This window comes from Camelina sativa, chromosome 8, assembly GCF_030686135.1.
Source record: "Camelina sativa cultivar CO46 ecotype springtype chromosome 8, ASM3068613v1".
Taxonomy (NCBI): domain Eukaryota; kingdom Viridiplantae; phylum Streptophyta; class Magnoliopsida; order Brassicales; family Brassicaceae; genus Camelina; species Camelina sativa.
This window is the reverse complement of record NC_141887.1, coordinates 20,364,547-20,384,450: the sequence shown is the minus strand read 5'-3', so window position 1 is coordinate 20,384,450 and position 19,904 is coordinate 20,364,547. Positions and strand designations below refer to the sequence as shown.

The 19,904-nt window shown below is 30.7% G+C and overlaps 2 long non-coding RNA genes and 2 pseudogenes across 5 annotated transcripts; 3 read left to right on the top strand and 1 right to left on the bottom strand.

Annotated features, from left to right (window-relative positions):
• Positions 1 to 3,850: 3,850 nt before the first annotated feature.
• LOC104707362 (uncharacterized) lies at positions 3,851 to 5,706 on the top strand. 4 transcript variants are annotated; one of them, XR_015563135.1, is made up of 5 exons: positions 3,851 to 4,315; positions 4,644 to 4,733; positions 4,814 to 4,851; positions 4,942 to 4,986; positions 5,407 to 5,706. It is a non-coding gene; the product is annotated as an uncharacterized LOC104707362 (long non-coding RNA). The 4 variants fall into 4 exon arrangements; XR_015563134.1 differs by having other exon boundaries at positions 4,810 to 4,851; XR_015563133.1 differs by lacking the exon at positions 4,814 to 4,851 and adding an exon at positions 4,407 to 4,499.
• A 1,268-nt stretch (positions 5,707 to 6,974) lies between these two features.
• LOC104709641 (putative F-box protein At4g10740 pseudogene) lies at positions 6,975 to 8,149 on the top strand (annotated as a pseudogene).
• A 6,820-nt stretch (positions 8,150 to 14,969) lies between these two features.
• Positions 14,970 to 16,083, bottom strand: LOC104707361 (uncharacterized). Its single transcript, XR_015563225.1, has 3 exons — positions 15,852 to 16,083; positions 15,327 to 15,469; positions 14,970 to 15,213 (listed from the first exon to the last, which is right to left on the bottom strand). It is a non-coding gene; the product is annotated as an uncharacterized LOC104707361 (long non-coding RNA).
• A 2,504-nt stretch (positions 16,084 to 18,587) lies between these two features.
• LOC104709640 (putative F-box protein At4g10740 pseudogene) lies at positions 18,588 to 19,767 on the top strand (annotated as a pseudogene).
• Positions 19,768 to 19,904: the final 137 nt, after the last annotated feature.

The following is a 19,904-nucleotide window of genomic DNA, read 5'->3' as shown; positions in this document are numbered from 1 at the left end:
TAGCTTAGAGTTGATTAGTCTCAATTTACAAAGTCTAGTTTATATGTCTTTCAGTTTCCTTTTGTTAATTCCTATTAGCACTATTAATTTGTTTCTTCCCATCTATTGTTCTATATGAACTAGATTTTATGTTTTTAGTTTTAAATAACCGCTGGATGATCTACTGAATGACCTAGTTTGGTCTGAAATATCGCATCCCCCTCTCCGGAGGTGGTTATTAATGCAAGTCGCATGTAAAGAAGAAGATGTGTACTTATCTCATACAGTCATACTCTGCATTTGATAAGATTTTGTTGCGGCTTCTGACTACGGGTATGTGCACTTTCAGATATACGCACCCAAGCTAGTACGAATTGGTCTCAGGGCACATAGTCCCTCCCTCCGTCGTGTCACCTTGTATGTATCTAGTATTAGCACTACTAATCATTTTTGGTTTCTCAATTTAACCATTTTTAGAGAACATGTAACGGTCATCAGATCACTAAAGGTTTTGTTGGGTTGGTATGTTATGAATATTCATTTGCCGGTAGAGAACAAATAAACAAACAATCAAGTTACCTTTGAAAAAGTGTTTTTGGTAACATGAGCTAGTCTACTAATATTCACATTAAATAACACTAGGACTCACACCCATGTGACGGGAAGTATTTAAAAAAAAATAAATTAAATTTAAAATTTAAAATTATACGTTATAAAATCATTTGAAAGTGATAGGATAGTTTGAATACATATTTTTTTCCACAATACTTGAATACATAAATATTAAACATACAGTATTAGTAAAAATACAACCATCAAAATGAAAACTTATAACAAATAAATATTATGTAGAATAGACGAAACTTCGCAAAAAAATATTGTTTAAAGTTTTATAAATATAAGATATTTTATGAAAATTATGGTAAAAATGTACAATTAAAAATTATTATGACAAAATGATCATAACTGAGAATATTGAATTAATGGTTCTAATGAATAAATGCAATGTTCTAATAAATAATAAATAATTATAATGAAAAATATATATTTAATAATAAGTGAAACTATATCAACGGAAAATTAAAATTAAAATACATAACTTTTATAAATAAAATAAAATAAATTTAAATATTAAAATAGTTTTTTAATGAAAGTTACGATAAATAGACGCAACTGTAAATTCTATATTTAGTTTTGTTGATTTATATTCAACATAAAACGGAAAATTTGTTTTAACAAACAATGATTTGTTAGTTATTGATGAAAAACAAATATATAGAGAGTTCAAAAGACATGACTATTTAAATAGACATACCTATTAGAACGAAAAGTTGTGATGAAAAATTATAAATAAAATATAGTGAAAAGACACAACTCTACAATTAACATATACAACCGTTTGTATCTAAAAAAAAAACAAATATTTTACAAAAATGTACTACAAAAAATCGCAACTGTTGTTCGTATTTATTCAGATTATCATTATTATATTTAAATATGAAAATATATTTTTTTTAACGAAACGTTACAATAAATAGACATAACTGTAAATTATATATTAAGTTGCATTAAATTTTTCTAGTGCTATAACGTTGAATATTATATATTAATTTTCAGATTATATTAATATTCAAATTATTTATATTCAACATAAAACACAAAATTTGTTTCAACAAACTTGTTAGTTAATGATGAAGAGACAAATATATAGAGAGTTCAAAAAATATGACTATTCAAATAGACACACCTATTAGAAGGAAAATTTGTGATGAATAAAATATAGTGAAAAGACATAACTCTACAATGAACATATATAACCGTTTGAATTTTAAAAAAAAAATTACGAAAAGGTATCACGAAAAGTCGCAACTGTTGTTTGTATTTATTCAGATTGTTATTATTATATAGATTACCATCTTCCATATAAAACACAATAAAATGCATAACCACAATTTCTACCATTTTAAATTAATATCAAATAACCTATTATTTAATGTTGTAGCTAACACTTTATTTCAAAGTTCAAACACATAATTTTGAAAACTGTAACAATGGTCAAAATTTATATATTGTGATATTATTAATAAAATGACATTAGTTTTATTGGTTATTTTACTAATTTGAAATATTAAGGATTTTTAGTTTTTATTATCGTAATATGTAGTATTATAAACTAAATACTTATATTTGATATGTATAACTATATATATATATATATATGTGTGTGTGTGTGTTAATTGATGTGATTCATTTTTGCCAACAATACTAGAAGTGAACTGCATAATGATATGTCTGTATATTATAGGTTTTAACCATAGTTTTTATATTTGTTTTGAGTCTTTTATTGAGTCAAAGTGTCATTTTAGAGTCTTTTTAGTCTTTTGTGAGTCTGTACAGGTTCTAGGTCACTTTGGAGGGAAACTGTTTGTTTTGGGGATGAAAGCATGCATCTGGAGCTAAAGTTGGTTGAAGACCGATTGTACAAGCTAGCATTTGGAGCAAACGCAGAAAAGCATCCGAGATCGGCTGTCCTCATTCGGGATCGACCAGTCCTATACCCAAAGCAACTTTTTCTTTTTCGTTTTAAACCGACTTTTAGGGTTTTATTTTACTATTTAAGCACAAGGATCGACCTCTAGAAACATAACTTTTATTCTACGCAGCTTTTGAGTACTTGTAAGCTCTGGGAGAAGATCTCTTGTCCTCTCTAACCCTATCGAGAAGAATTATGAACCCTTTTATTTCTCTTTGCAATTCAATTATGATTTCTACATCTTTGATTTGCTGTCCTTTTACTTCTATGTTTGAGTAGTTTTACTATTGGGTTTCGGGTTTCGGGTTTCAAAAAGGGGTTTATGATTCTCTAAACTTAGGTTGTTAGATTTGTGGTTGATCTTATTGTTCTTCATCTATTGTTGTTCTTAATGCTTAAGCTAGACTGATCACATAGATTAAGATCTTATGTTAAATTCATCGAGGCACCGAAAGTGTTGTTGAGTCACTTGAAAGAAATATAGGTGAGCAAGGTAGACCTTAGCCAACAGAAGTTGAAGTTGAGACACCTTGTGAACGAATCAAACTTGGACTTTAATGCTTGCTTGTTTAGCTAGATTCAAACAGAAGTTTAGGGTATAATTATTTCTTTGCATAGTTTAGCTAACGCTGCGGAAGTAGGTTAGCTTTATAATTGAGATTTGAGTTCAACAACGGTGTATAATGCTTTCCCAATCTATCATCTAAATTTGTGGTTGTATCCCCTAACTGATTCCCTACGCCCAATATCTCTCCTTGATTTCAAAACCCTTATTTATTTTCTGTTTTAATCGGTTACTTGAAACACAAACTTTCTCTTTGCCTTAGCTATATTCGGTCTATATAATTTCATAGTGCATCGCTTGATCTCTGTGGATTCGATCCAGAAGTGTTACAATGATACCACTAGATCGTGGTGGAGTACACATTGGGTTTAATTGACCTTTGATCACATAACAACACCAAAATATTTTGAACATAATTATGAAAAAAATTCGGGGCATTTTCAAAACTATTTTTTTCTATGTCACTTTTCAAAAATATCCTTTTATGTTGTCCATTTTTTAAAATATCCATTTTCTATATACAAAATGACTAAATTCTAAACCCTAAATTCCAAATACAAACACTGGTAAAAATGGGTTATATTGTTACGTAGTAATGTTACTGAAAATTTTTGTAGCAAAAATTACCCACAAAAAGTAACCAATGGAGACAAAATATTAGATTATTTATTTAGTATCAAATTAGTGAGTATTCGTCGCAAGATAAATACGAAAAGCTACAGATAAAATGTGTAGCTAATTTATTACAAGTTTTGTTACGAATTTATTTGTAGGAACGAGCAGGCGTAACAGTTTGTGGTTAATATATTATTTAACAAAGAGGAAATTGTTTGTGGGCGGTTGTGCCTCAAATCTAAAAAGTTTTAAGTGCCCCTATACTTTCCCTTCTCTATACAATGAACCCAAAAAAAAAAAAAAAATCCCCAAACTGACTCCGCCACAGACTCCACCGTGAAGCTCGTCGCGGGCCTCATTTCGCATCCATTCCGTCAACTCCAAGCCTGAGACCGAAGACGCCAACGGAGACAACACCAATTGGGGGAAAGATCGAGACTGAGATTGAGATGGGGACCGAGTACGTGACCGCGACTGGGAGAGTGATAGGGGTGAGATCGAGATTGCGATAGGAATAGAGACAGAGAGCGAGAGAGAGACCGTGAGCGTGACTGTTGAGGTTCAGATTGTGTGAAACAATCAAGAGTTTTAGGTTCGTCATATTCGTCCAAGTGCACCACCAGGTGTTTACTTTTATTCCTTACTCTCAATTTTTTTTTTTTTTTATTAATCGAGCTTAAAAATTCTTAGCTTTGATGTTTGTCTGAATGTAAGGTTGTTCTGTTCTTCTGGTTATTAATCGAGCTCCAAGTTCGTAGCTTTGGATGTTAGTCTGAATTGAAAGTTGGATGTTAGTCTGAACTGAAGGTTGTTTTGTTCTTCTTGACTATTTAGTTATTTTGAAGAGGACTTTGAAACCTTGTTATTTGGTTTTCTTAATCCATTCTCGTGTTACTGTGCTATGTTGTGTATCCATTAAACCTCGGGGTGTTTTTGATGAGTTGGTTGCAGATTGGTTCTACTACGATTGAAGTAAGGACAAGAGAGGGAGATGTTCTTGCAGTCAAGAAGCGTAAGAAGATAATAAGAAGGTTTTGAGAAGTAAGTCTTTTTGTGAATTTTTCGTTTATCATTTTCATGTTTGGATGTTCTCTAAACATTTTGAATCTCATATAAGAAAGAAGAAGGCTGTTCACAAGACCATTACAACCGATGACAAGTTTTGTTGTCCCTTCTTTCAATCTCCCTTGCTCAAACTTTGTTTTCGTTGAGCTGTTGTTTTTATTCTCATTTTTTTTTTTGTGTATAGAAAGGAGATAAGAGAGCCAGTCAGCCAGAAATGCTAGGCCACAAGGTTAGTTTTTTTGCTGTTATATTGTGTTACTGTTACTAAACAAGACCTTGAAACTCTTGGCTAGAGAATCCGCTTCCTACCAATTTGTATTGCTGCATTTGGTCTGACATTTACTTGAATGTGCAGGTTTCTGAAATACTTTCATGTCTAGCAATTCATCTAGTGTCTTGTCTTTTTTTTCTCCATTACTAGTTTTCTCTCTTTGCCTCTATGATCTAGTTCTGAAATTATATATTTTTTTCACTTCGCTTGATTCTTATTTCTTGGAATCTGTTAGTGTTTCAGTGTCTTATTCATTTGTGTGTTGGTTATAGGCTGAAAAAAATAGATGATAAAGTTAAATCCTTACTTTTAGACTTCCACTTATCTGCTTTGTGAGAGCTTGCTTATAAACACTTATAATCTTTCTTGTTTGTGCAGTGTCTGACTATTTGGAGTTTCCAACATGGATCGGTTTGTGATACTCAGAATCATTTCCTCAAAAAAAGAAGCTTCCAGATTTTGGAGAAGTGGGTTCCAAGCTCTGTGAGAAAGTTTGAATCATGCCAAGGACCTCAGATCAGGAGAACATTAACATGAATGAAGAGTCTGGTATCCATCATTATATAGAAGGATGATAGTTTATAAGTATTTTTTCGAGACTGGGTGAATAATGTTTGTTTTATGAAATGATGTGTATCTTGTGGATGTTTATTATATATAAATTGGATATTTTGCAAATTAAGCAGGTTCCACCAAATTTATTAGCTTTATACAATTGCATAAAATAAGAGTCATAACAATGCATGGTAAAATGCGCATACCCTTTCGTCACAACTCACAAGTATAGTGTAGTAAATCGTAACAAGTTTATGACACTTGGGGATGTAGCTATCTGTCGCAAATCAATGACGACTGTATTGTGGGTTCTTGAATCAAATTGATACGTATATTTCAGACGCAGTCTGTAGCAAATACCTACAGCAAAATGTAACATTTTGTAGTAAATAGCTACGTTTACATTAGTATCTAAATTGTAGCAAATTGCGACAATTTGCTATGATGTAAATATTTGCTACGACCAAATAATTACTAAATAACTTTGTCGCAAATATGTAACAAATAAATTTTAGCTACAAATAACACCTTATAACTACTAATATTTCCGTAACAATGCAGACCATTTTTACTAGTGAAAACCCTACCCCCTAAAACTGTACCTTAAAATGTAAAACAGAAAATCCAATCCTAAAAAAAAATTCTAAACGCTAATTTAACATATTATAATTGTGTAAATAGGTCAAAAATGAAAATGACAAAAAAAGTATTTTTGAAAAAAATTATCTCAAAAATGGCATTTTTAACAAATTCTTTAAGTGTTACATTTAGGTTAAAATAAGCAACCATAAAAGATCTTTGCCAATTTTACCCAAATACGGACGCAATTTATTCGTGAGGTTTGTTGAAGCCCCCCATCCCACATGCCACATATTCCAGACGAGAAGACTATCATCAGTGGACCTTTGTATTAGAGATTTAGATTATGGCGACGTTTTTATGTCATTGTGATCCCATCACTCAGATCGGTAGAGATTGATGTGTCTCTTAGTTGTTGTAGAGGGCTTAATTAGCTTGCCCATTAATTTCCATTGTTTCATTCCGATATGTTTCCTATTATCACCCACCATTAGAGCATTGGCCACTGCGAGTGCTGCAATTATTTATTATCTTATCCGTATTCGTTTTATAAAGTTACGTATTAATAAATAAATTAAAAAATATATATATTCAATGCTTTTGATTGGTTAAAAGAGAAATGTACATAGAAGTTGAGTGTATCAAATTATTACGTTGAACATTACTAAAAAGCCCGACTAGATTCTGAAGCCTTTCAATTTGCCCAGCTTCATTTAGGGTTTCTTCTTTCTTGTTCTCTACAACCTTAAGAGTCGCAAAAGGTTTCTAAAGGTCCTTTGATTACACTTGAAACAATGACGACGACGACGGCTATGTCAAATCTTCCAAATGATTTGGTAGAGGATATTGTCTGTGGGTTCCTTGGAAATACATGAGAGTGGTGAGATTAACTTGCAAAAACTGGAACACTTTGTTTGAAAGCCGTAGCTTTACGAAGATGCACATTGACAAAGAAGAAGCAGCAACAAGGGAGTTAGGGGAGACTCGGATGGTCGTGATGATGGATTACAATGTTTATCTAATAGGAATCACCGTCAATCAGAATCCATCTATACAGTCTCTATGTAAACTTACTTGCCTAGACGATTCAGAACAAGTCAAAATATTTCAAGTCTTTCATTGTAAGGGTTTATTATTATGCATCTTCAAAGACGATGATACTAAGATTGTGGTTTGGAATCCGTATTTGGGACAAACAAGGTGGATACAAACCAGAACCTATTACCCTGGAAGTGAATGGAAAGGACGATATGTTTACAATTACGCTTTCGGCTACAAAAATAACAACCCCAAAATCTTGAGGTTTATGGATGATTTCAGTTCTGACATCAAAAACAACGCTTTAGTGTATGAACTCAACGATTTTGACACTGATTTATGGACTACTCTCGATGTGGCTTCAAAATGGTGTATAAGTATAATATCTCAACGTGGTCTTTCTCTCAAGGGAAACACTTACTGGCGTGCTGTAGAACGAAATGCCACCAAAATAGTTGATCATATAAATATAATCTGTTTTGATTTTACAAGAGATAGCTTCGGACCGCTTCCGCCTTTGCCGTTGAAGTCTCGGGGTTCACGGTTTGCGTCACTATCTTCGGTTAGAGAAGAGAAGATTGGGGCTTTATTTCAGACAAGGTACACGACATTTCTTGAGGTTGATATATGGATTACGACTAAGATTGATGCCAAAAATGTGTCGTGGAGCCATTTCTTTATAGTGAATATGCAATACCTTCGCCATATGTATTTATGTTCGACTTTCTTCATTGACGAGTAGAAGAAAGTTGCTATGGTTTTTAACATAGAAATAATACTCGGGAACACCCATATTATTTTTATTGGAGAGACTGGATGGTTGAGGAAATTGAAGCTTGGAGAACCCGCAGACGAAGACTGTTTGCTACGTGTGTGCTCTTATGTTCCAAGTATATTAGTGCAAATCAAGCAACATAAAGTAGGCAAAAAGAGAAAACGTAGCGATTAGCAAAGGCATCAACATCGATATATATGTTCATGAAATGTTGAGACATAATAAAGGAATGAAGCAAGAGAGGTGGCGAAAGGAGGAAACGAGATTAGAGTTGATTAGTCTCAATTCTAGTTTATATGTCTTTCAGTTACCCTTTGTTTTCTTTTAGCAATATTATTTTGTTTATTCCCATTTATTGTTCTATACGAGCACTATATGAATCAGTTTTGGTTGGTTAAGACCATTTCCCATGGTTTTCCCTATTTTTACTTTTAAAATAGAAAAACTTTATAACAGAAGTGACTTTTGCTCTAATGAATACTTCTATTTTTTCCTCTAAAAAAGAATATTCTATAGAGATTCTTTTTTTATTTTACTTATAAAATTTGCAAACTAACCCATTTATTTTATAAAACTTTCATAAAATTATGATATTATTTATATTTTTAATATTCATAAATATTATTTAAATATCACATTTATTAAAAGAAATACATTGCATCATTTAAAATAATAAAACATAGGAATTAGACTATTTAAATATATATTTTAATTATTTTGATCATAAATATAAAAGTGTTAAAAGTTCAAGGACCATTTTATAAATAAAAAAGTTCAACTCTATTATAGAGGAAAAAATAGAGTTCCTCTGTATATAAAGGAAAAAATAGAGATCTCTATTATAGAGGTAGAAATAGAGATGGGTTGGAGTAGATTTTACTCTAAAATAGAGTTAAAAAACAAATATAAAGGTGGGTTGGAGATGCCCTAAGTTGACATTTTTAGAGAACATTCAACTGTCATCAGATCACTTCAGCTCTAATTTGTTGGGTATGTTAAGAATATTCATTTCTCCGTAGAGAACAAACAAATCAAGTTGCAAAATGTTGATATAAAATCACTATGCTTGACTTTTGAACAAGTGTTTTTGGTAATATGAGCTAGTTTCTAATATTCACATTAAATTACATTTCCATCTTATATATAAAACACATTCTTTACCTATTTAAATTAATATTAAATAACTTATATTGTATTATGTTTTAGAAATCGCTAGGCGCTAGTCAGGCGGTCGGGATGGGCCTAGCGCCTAGCGAGAAAATCGAAGATTAAACGAGGATTAATCGGAGACTAGTTTTAGGGTTATTTTATTAAGTTAATAATAAATAATAGTATATAGTACTAAATATATGTATAATTATATTTATGATAAAATAAAACATCAAATAAAATATAAATTTATAGTATTGTCTTTAGAATTATGGTAAATACATAAAAACATAATTTTAAAATAAAATTTTATGATTTTCATTATAAGTTTGTACGTTAGTTATTGTAAAACATCACAAACTCTTAAATTAAATGTAGAAATAACAAAATAATAATTCATTGGCTCAAAAAATAACCGGTATACAAAAAAGTAATCGGATTAAACGGGTTTTAATCAAATTAGACAGACATAATTAGATAATCGATGCTAGGTAGGGATTAGTCATTAACCAAGACGGAGAGGGTGGGCCTAGCGATTTTACGGGATATAATCGGTGCTAGGCGGGGTTTTTAAAACAACTTCAATGTTATTATTTACTCTCTCTCTATTTCACAAAGAGTGTCATTTAAAAAAAAAAATGTTTCACAAAGAGTGTCATTCTACATGTCCAATGTGCTTATTAATACTATTTTTTTTTTTTTACTTTCTAAACCCAAAACTATTTTTCATTCAATTTAAATCATTAACCACTTATTAAATAGGGGCAAACATGTATAATTCAAACATTTATTATTTTGTGTGAAATGTGTCAAAATGACACTATTTGTAAAACAGAAGGAGGACTTTTTATGCTAAAATTTTATTTCAAACTCATTATTTGGAAAATTATAGCATAATCCAAGATAGAAATTGAACAACTATGGTCAATATATATTATGGTATTATTATTAAAATGATTTTAATTTATTGGTTTTTTTTTAAAATTGCAATATTAATGAACTTTAGATTTTTTATAATATGTAGTAAGATTATTAATTAAAAATAAATACTTATATTTGATATATATGTTAATTAATGATTACTGTACTTAGATAATCTATTTGTTAAAGGTCCATAAACAAACATAAAAAATATCTAGAAAAGGAAATTAAGGGTAAAAAATAGGATGATATTAGTATATAGCACAATTCTGGAATAAAATTAAGTAAATATCATCAGCTTGGTTTTATGTTAGTAAATAGCATCGGCTGGCTAAATGAGAGTATAGGCAAGTATATAGCACAATTCTGGAACAAAATTAAGTAAATATCATCAGCTTGGTTTTATGTTAGTAAATAGCATCGGCTTGTTTTTTGGTTGGTATAACATACGTTGTAAAAGGATTGCGAATAACATGATAATAATTGCAATCAGTCATAGTGGCTAATGCTCTAAAGGTGGGTGTCATATGAAACATATCGGAATGAAACTATATGGAAGTAAATAGGCAAGCTAAGCTCTCTACAACTACTAAGAGTCTAAGAAACACATCAATCTCAATCTCTACCGAGTGATGGGATCACAATGACACAAAAAGGTCGCCATAGTCTAATCTCTGATGATAGTCTTTTCGTCTGGAATATGTGGCCATGTGGTGGGGCTTCAACCAACCTTGCAAATAAACTGTCGTCTGTAATTGGATAAAATTCGCAAAGATCTCTTATGGTTGCCTATTTTCACCTAAATGTGACACAATATCAATTAATTTTCCATGATCATGTTCAAAAGAAATTGGTTTATGCAGTTTACTTTCATGACTGCCCAAGTTCATGACTGCTGCGATCTCGGTCAGATTAGAAAAATATATGCAAATATAGGCAGTCATCTAGGTGTCGACTGAGATAATATAATACTTATCATTTTGGTTTTTTTCCAAAAAAAAAAAAAAAAAGTTTCAATCGGTATGATTTTTATTGGTCAATTAACCTATTTAATCCTACGCCTGACATATACATCAGTCAATATATTGTTATTTGAAAATATGTTTTACTTGTTTCTTTCTTCATTTGTTTTTTATTTTTACAAATTTGTTTTTGCTAATTGTATATATTTCTGATATGCATATTCTCACAATTAAATACATATTTTGTTTCTTTATCTTTTGTTGCTGGTAGCGCTAATGTATAAACAGATTAATTAGCATGAATTGTTCACATCGTACCACAGTTTATCACACATGTAAATAATATTTCTCATCATTACCTTATTTGAGATAATCTATTAAAGTTATTGACAAAAAAAAAATCAGTGGTTTACATATATATCGGGAAATAGTTTTGTCAAAAAGAGCGAGTCTCATGCTTTTATTTCTAAAAATATATAAGTTAATTATAGCGTATGATACGTTCAACTCTCTCTCTCTCTATATATATGTGTGTTCACTTTCTTCTTTCTTTTTCATTATCAAACAAATTTCAATTTTTATGACAAAAAAAACTATCAATTTTTGAAAAATTATTAATTAATTTATATCTTTAATGATGACCAAATCATTTTCACTTACTGTTATAATCATCCTCATCATTCCTCTGCTAGTTTCGTATTCTGATTTATAAGTATTATTATATGTAATATGTACCATTTAGTCATTTTAAATATTATGTTGTTTCTTTTACATATCAATTTAAATATTTGTGTCATTTTTAACTATTTAATTCCTTCATATTGAGTTTGTTAACCAATATATTTGATTTGCGGGAAAAAAAATTCCTTCATATTGAATTTAGCTCTATTGGAAGAATTTCGTATTATACTTAGAAAATTAATCCTGTTGAGAACAAAGGTTTAGGGAATTGTTCTCTTGTGTTATTCTCTATTGTATAGGATACAATATATATATAGAGATACAATATTAGGGTGTAGAATTTACATTAATGGGCATCCATACAACAATATAATTATTTATAACACTCCCCCTTGGATGTCCATTATAAATATATAGTCCCAAATACGCAGATAAGATGTTGCCTTGTTAAAAACCTTACCATGAAAATCCAGTGGAAAAAACCATGGTTAAGGGAAAAAGAGTGCAGCGCGCTTTTACTCCCCCTCTTGAGTACATCACTTGAAATCTTCAAAATGTCGCAATCCAATTTGATGAAATAACTTCTTGAAGTAGTGGTTGAAAACGCCTTGGTAGATGGTTTTCGCCAAATCTTCACTTGAATAAATTCGTAGGACATGTACATCACCATTCTTCTGTAGGTTGTTTGTCTCGCAAGTCACTATCTTGATCTTTATCTTCGTTTCTCATGGTCTCATCAGCGTATGTAAAAGACTTTGAAGATGATAGTCTTTCACTATTGGAATCATAATATTCCTCTTCAATTGTTTATCTTTCGCGTGTTCTTTTGTTGTCTCATTATAAACCTTTTTAGAAAAAACTCATTGGGATAAAAACCATGATAAGGGAATAAGAGTACAACCACGCTTATGATCATATTTCCCCCCTGAAAGCATCATCTTCAGGTTATGCATTATGATCATATATATCATCTTTTCTGAAATGTTATAAACAGCGCTTTCAGGTACAAACTCATATGATTCATCATATATTCTACTGGGTCATTGAACTTCAAATCATTTGAACCCCTATCATATAGAAGATCTATTTGATCTTTAAGCCCAAATATTCTTTTACATACAATCTTCCAAACAATTATCTTACACATAGGAGTTATTATTCATAATCTCCTTGTAAAACTTTCTCTTTCAACTCTTCTTCTTATTATGGTACTTCAAGACCATTTTATATGTAAGGTACTTCTATCAACATACTTTACACTTGTTCTTGTACCTTTCTCTTAACAAGAACCACTTGTAAGTGCAGAAAAGACAAGAGACATACAATTTTCCTTTTAACGAGGTTCAGCAAATGCCTACATCCTCAAACTTTCTTAAAAATATTTCTTGAACACAATTACAATAGTGTTCAATCTCGGATTTACACAACCTTAAGATATTCACTTAGCTTGTTCCCAGTCTATTTTAAACCCACAATGAGATTCTTAAGATCAACAACAATGATCTACACTCAGAATTATCTCATAGAGATAAACTCTCACCATTTTCTCCCCAAAGGTGTCAAAAGTCATCAAGACTTTTTTCTCGCTCTTACAATGTTCTCGAGAACTATAAATTATTGCTTCTAGCAATATAATAAATTTAAACGATAGACTGAATCAAGTCTTGCTCTTATTGTCAAACTCATAAGTGATATAAAATAGTTGCTTCCACCCAAAGAGAGTACATCTCTCATAAGTATTTTCTGAGAATCATTGTACTACTATACATACTTTATTACAGATCCACTTATGTCTCACTTATTTTACACTATCAAGTGTAAGGACTACAAGTCCAAACATATATCTCTTTAGGAGACTGAACTATCTCAAATAGTTACTTCTTTCAATGATTAACCAATCATTCTTTGTGTACACTTTTCAATAAAACTTTTCTATTAACCGCGGATTATGATCCTCGATTTTTATCCATAACATAATCAACTGCAACACTGCATGCAAACATATTTACGACGTCGATTTGCTTTTTGGTTCCTTTTCATTCTAGACACGACTCAACTTGTTGAGATTTCCTTTCATTATGATTCTCAGGTATCTGAATCTCTTTCTTACTCATGTCTACATCTCTTCCAGAGATTTTTTATAACTCTTTGCTTCCTCGGTGCCATATTAATTTATGCTCCTTTTCTTTTCCGAGGATGCTTATATTTAGAACCATAAGTCTATCACACTTCATGCGATCTTTAAACTTACTAGCAGTTGATCTTATCCTTCTAGGACATTAATTGGAGTATAGCTGGTATATGTGACTTTTTCACTCAATGTCAGAAAATGGCTCTTGTATGCTTTTAGCATCTTTGAAAACTTTACCAATAAATTATTTTTTTAAATTTCTAGCGCACATTTCTTAGTACGAGGATCAAGATAATTTATTATAATATATTTATTTACCAGCTGTTTATTTTCTCCCCCTCATGTTAGAAAGACTGACTCACTGAAACAACAGTATCTGCATCTCAAGATATTCAATCATCAAGAGAGATTTATATCCAACATATTTCCAACATTCTTTCATATCCCATTTTAATTACTGTGGTGGAGCAACTCAATATGTATAACACATTTAGATGGGATATATATGGTTTCTGACCCAAACCAATTGTAATGGGAAGTACTCATGATTATTCGTTGGCATGATGCGAATTACTTGACATATAGAGTCATTTATGTCAATTACTTGGCATGGTTTCACCCCCATTTTCAATTAACCAAATACTCTCGCAAACTCCATGTTGCAAGTTAATAACAAACATATAAAGTGGATGATCATTCCACAATATCACTTTGTATACGTACCAGAAAATTGACATTATCCAAATTCATGGGGTCGGTGAAAGCCATATAATCGGCTTGCTTTGTAAAGCAGCACACATAACACTAGAAAAACTCTTTAGGTTCTCTAATGAATCTTTTCAGAAATTTCTGATTACTCTTTCGCATCACTACGGAACCAGAATGTCTTAACCGGTCATGCCAAACAGTGAGATTTTCACAAAGCATTTTATCTTCTAGATAATGCATGTAATCTCTAAAATACTTTTATTGTCTTGGGTAATAATACTTATGATTTCAAAGTATTTTTCCTTACTTATTGTCTCAACATGATTATTTTTCAAATCCTCAAGATTTGCTCTGTCATATAAGTAATTAAACTCATTTTGGGTGTGTACATAATCTGAACATACAATATCAATATAAATAGATTAATGTTCGTAATTTGAATAATTATAAAGTCTATAAGCACAAAGAACATAATATGTTTGCAAATGACTCTAATTTAAGAGCTTTCGTATTTAACAATCAATTCATTAAATAATCATGAACACCCAAGAAATCCTCTAATTATATCACATGATTTTTGTGGTAAACCTCACAATGTTTTCTAGACACGTACTGTACCATGGCACTGAAGAAGTCAGCATTACTGTTTTTTTTAGGATGTTTTACTCACACTTGTCATCATCTGCCTAAAAAAAGAAACAAACCAAATATTTTTTTTTCAAAATCAATAAAAATTTAAACGCGTTATAAATCAAAAACATGAATCTTTACCATAATCTACTGTAGCTTCTTAACTTACATCTTTGGTGTAAAATAATGATTGTTTGTTTTGTGTGTAAACAGTCCTTTAAAACAATTGTTGCCTCACTAATATGGATACACATCTTATTGGAGGACCAGAGGATGGATTGGATCAGAGGATATAAATTTGGTCACAAAATCCTGCAAATACTTTCACACTCAAACATGAGCCATCATACTAAACCAATCAAATTCAATATTCTATCTATATTAGAATGCATCAACCCGTCAACAGATATACACCCAATGATCCAAAATGAACAATAAAACGAAGAAGAAGTAGTAGTTAAATAGAATATCCAAAAAAAGAAACATTTGTGGTCTGCTATGATTACTTTAGAAGCACTCGTCATTCCTGTTTCATCTTAACCTATTGAATCAGTTGCTCGATCCACAGTGTTCTAAAGAAGATGGCTGACACAACGTTTATAAATGAATTATAATCTGGATAATCAAATCATATCAATTAGTGTGAACCAAAAAACTTACAAATAACAGGCTATGAAAAATAAATTGGATTTACCTTCTAATCTACAAACCCAGAAAGAAGCTTATCCATGATCTTCTCTCACCCACTATCTTCTCTTACATCCGGTGGAATATGCATGCAATCACCGCCACAACACGAAGACGAAGAGATTCTCGAGAGATGAAGTAGAAAAAGAAAAAAAAACAAAGCCGATAGAAAGAAGAAAAAAGTAGTTTAGGTCAAATAACAATTTTATGTCTGTAATCGATTCTTTTTTTTTTACAGAATCTCGGAGTCCCACTTGCCAAACGGATAAACACGCGGACCTTATGCTTATTGGGTCGGATAATTGGATTAGACTTCTTTTATCACCAAACTGCCCCTTTCAATTTCAACAAATGTTTTCTCTTTTGCATAATTGAGTGGCAATTGCTGTAAATAAAACCAACATTTCGGACATTTAAAAAAACGTACTCTTCTTTTAATTATAAGAATATATGATTTTAAGTTTAACATGAGATCATTGAGAATGTGTATTATGTTGTGGATTTATTTTTTATAAATTATTTTTAATAAATATATTTTTGAAGTCATAAGCTCATAATTAATTTTATTTGTATTATAGAAATATGATTTATTTGGGTGTAGTTTTAAATTTACTATATTAAATTAATGAAAAAATTAACTGGTGCAAATATAAATTTATTTAAAATAAGAAAAAATATGATTAAGATTTCGTTACTTGTTTGTCTAAAATAAAATACATAATATTTTATTGACATTGCTTTTTTACTTTTGTTTTTTTTGTTGTAAAAATTATTTGATATATGTAATTAATATATAGTATATCTCATTAATTTGAATAAAGTAATAATAGTTGGTATAATTTATAAATAATTAACAAGAAAACGATTTATTGGTATCTTAATCACCATTTGGTTACAAGATTTTAATATTTCTATAAATATTCCATGCTATTTTCTAAAATTGTAAATAGAAAATATTATAAACATAATTTATAGAAAAACTCTTTTCATGAATTTGCATTATTTAATAATAGTTGATATATCTATATTATTATTTTTGAAGTACATTTTGTGTTATGCCCTTGAAGTTTTGGTTATTTAATTTGTTTTATTTACAACATTAATCTCTAACTATTTTCCTAAAATAACAATTCCTGGAAACTCATTTGATACATTTATTGCCATAAATAGCTTGACAACATCTATACATTTCGATTTTTCTAAAAACAACTTTACGCATTAAATTTTTAATCCCATAAAAATCTCCAAACCTATTTTAATACTCTCTCTGTCTCTAATAGATTGATGTTCTAGGATTTGTTTTTGTCTCTAAAAGATTTATGTTGTATATTAAAATTTTAAAATAGTTTTTCTACTTTATGCTTTTTCATATGTGACATTTATCTAATAATTTATATTTTCTCTCTCTTCCAAAAAAAATAATTAGAAATTAATTTACAAATAAAAGTTAAACTTTTTCTTAATATGTATGATAATGTTTAAACATCAATCTATCAGGGACAGAGAGAGTATATCTTTAGAGACTGTATGATCTCTTAAATTTAAATGACATAGCCGAGTTTGAGTAACAAATGATTACAATAGCAATAATTGTTATACAATTAATAAAGTTCATAAAAACGAGAACCCAACTTTAGAAACTCAATAATCAGGTATATTTAATTTTAGCATCAAGAAAAATATTTAATATAATATATACGGTGTTAAGAAACTGAATATTATTCTGCGATAATGTTATCAACTCAAATAGGAAAACACTAAAATCTCTCTTTTATTACTACGGATCGTAAACTCCTAGCTCATCAAACATTTTCCATGTATAAATATCAACTTCACGAACGAAACACAACACACAACCAAAACCACTAATAAGACGGTTTTGAAACACGGGTTAAACCACTAATATGACGGTTTGTTGTTATATAGCGGGACATGTTATTAACATGACGGTTTGAATGAACATTAGTATAAATATAAAATATTATTAATTCGGTTTTGAAACACGTGTTAAATTTTCTTTTAATTATTTGGTCAATACCACTAATATAAGAATATTAGACATATTAAATCAGAGTAATTTAACTAAAATTTTGTAAAACAATTAAATCATTGGTAAAATTGTTACTTAATCTGACAATAGCTTATAAATTACATATTTATGTATTTATATCCCCTATTATTGTTCTAATAATTGACAATCCAAACAAAATTATTATTTAATTAAACAAAACAAACTAAAATATAAAAAATAAAAAAAAGTTAAAATGTTATCATTTTTTAAAAAATGGTTCCGCGGTGTACCGCAGGTTAAAATCTAGTTTTAAATAATAAAAAGAAAACAATTTAACGGTAGAGGAAGAGAATCGAACTTAGTATTGTTGTGGGAAAATGAGCATTTTAAAGGGAATTTATATATTAAAAAACATTAGTTCTTAAGTTTTGTTTTGGTAGACAACAATAGTTCTTAAGATGTATAGAATTTTGTGTGTCTTAAATTTAAAATATAGAGCCTATATATTATTTAGAGAACATGTACTCAATAGCACAAGTGCGTATACGTGAGTTTGTCCCTCTTGATTGGCTAAAAGAGAAATGTGTGAAAAGCCCGACTAGATTCTGAAGCCTTTCAATTGGCCCAGCTTCATTTTAGGTTTTCTTCTTTCTTGTTCTACAACCTTAAAAGTCGCAAAAGGTTTCTGAAGGTCCTTTGATTACACTTGAAACAATGACGACGACGACGGCTATGTCAAATCTTCCAAATGATTTGGTAGAGGATATTGTCTCTAGGGTTCCTTGGAAATACATGAGAGCGGTGTGATTAACTTGCAAAAACTGGAACGCTTTATTCAAAAGCCGGAGCTTTACGGAGATGCGCGCACATTGACAAAGAAGAAGCAGCAACAAGGAAGTTAATTAGGGGAGACTCGGATGGTCGTGATGATGGATTACAATGTTTATGTAATGGGAATCACCGTCAATCGGAATCCAGCTATACAGTCTCTACGTAAACTTACTTGCCTAGACGATTCAAAAAAAGTCAAAATATCTCAAGTCTTTCATTGTGAGGGTTTATTGTTATGCATCTTGAAAGACGATGATACTAAGATTGTGGTTTGGAATCCGTATTTGGGGCAAACAAGGTGGATCCAAACCAGAACCTATTACCTTGGAAGTGAATGGAAAGGACGATATGTTTACAATTATGCTTTTGGCTACAAAAATAACAGCCCCAAAATCTTGAGGTTTATAAATGATTTCAGTTTTAACATAAATAACAACGCTTCACTATATGAAATCTACGATTTTGACACTGATTTATGGACTACTCTCGATGTGGTTTCAAACTGGTGTATAGTATCTCAACGTGGCTTTTCTCTCAAGGGAAACACTTACTGGCGTGCTGTAGAACGGAACGCCACCAAAATAGTTGATCATATAAATATGATCTGTTTTGATTTTACAAAAGAGAGCTTCGGACCGCTTCCGCCTTTGCCGTTGAAGTCTCGAGGTTCACGGTTTGTGTCACTATCTTCGGTTAGAGAAGAGAAGATTGGGGCTTTATTTCAGACAAGGGACACAACATTTCTTGAGGTTGATATATGGATTACGACTAAGACTGATGCCAAAAATGTGTCGTGGAGCCATTTCTTTACAGTGAATATGCAATATCTTCGCCATATGTATTTATGTTCGACTTTATTCATTGACGAGGAGAAGAAAGTTGCTATGGTTTTTAACATAGAAACAATACTCGGGAAAATTAAACCCATATTATTTTTATTGGAGAAGCTGGATGCTTGAGGAAATTGAAGCTAGGAGAACCCGCAGACGAAGACTGTTTGCCACGTGTGTGCTCTTATGTTCCAAGTATAGTGCAAATCAAGCAACATAAAGGAGGCAAAAAGAGAAAACGGAGCGATTAGGAAAGGCATCAACATCGATATATATCAATCAATACAATAAAAGAAGAAGGTGTTTCTCTCCAGAGCATGGCACATCAGCTTTTGTATTGAAGCAGATACTCAACCATCACTCAGGAAATAAAGAAAAGGAGAAGGGA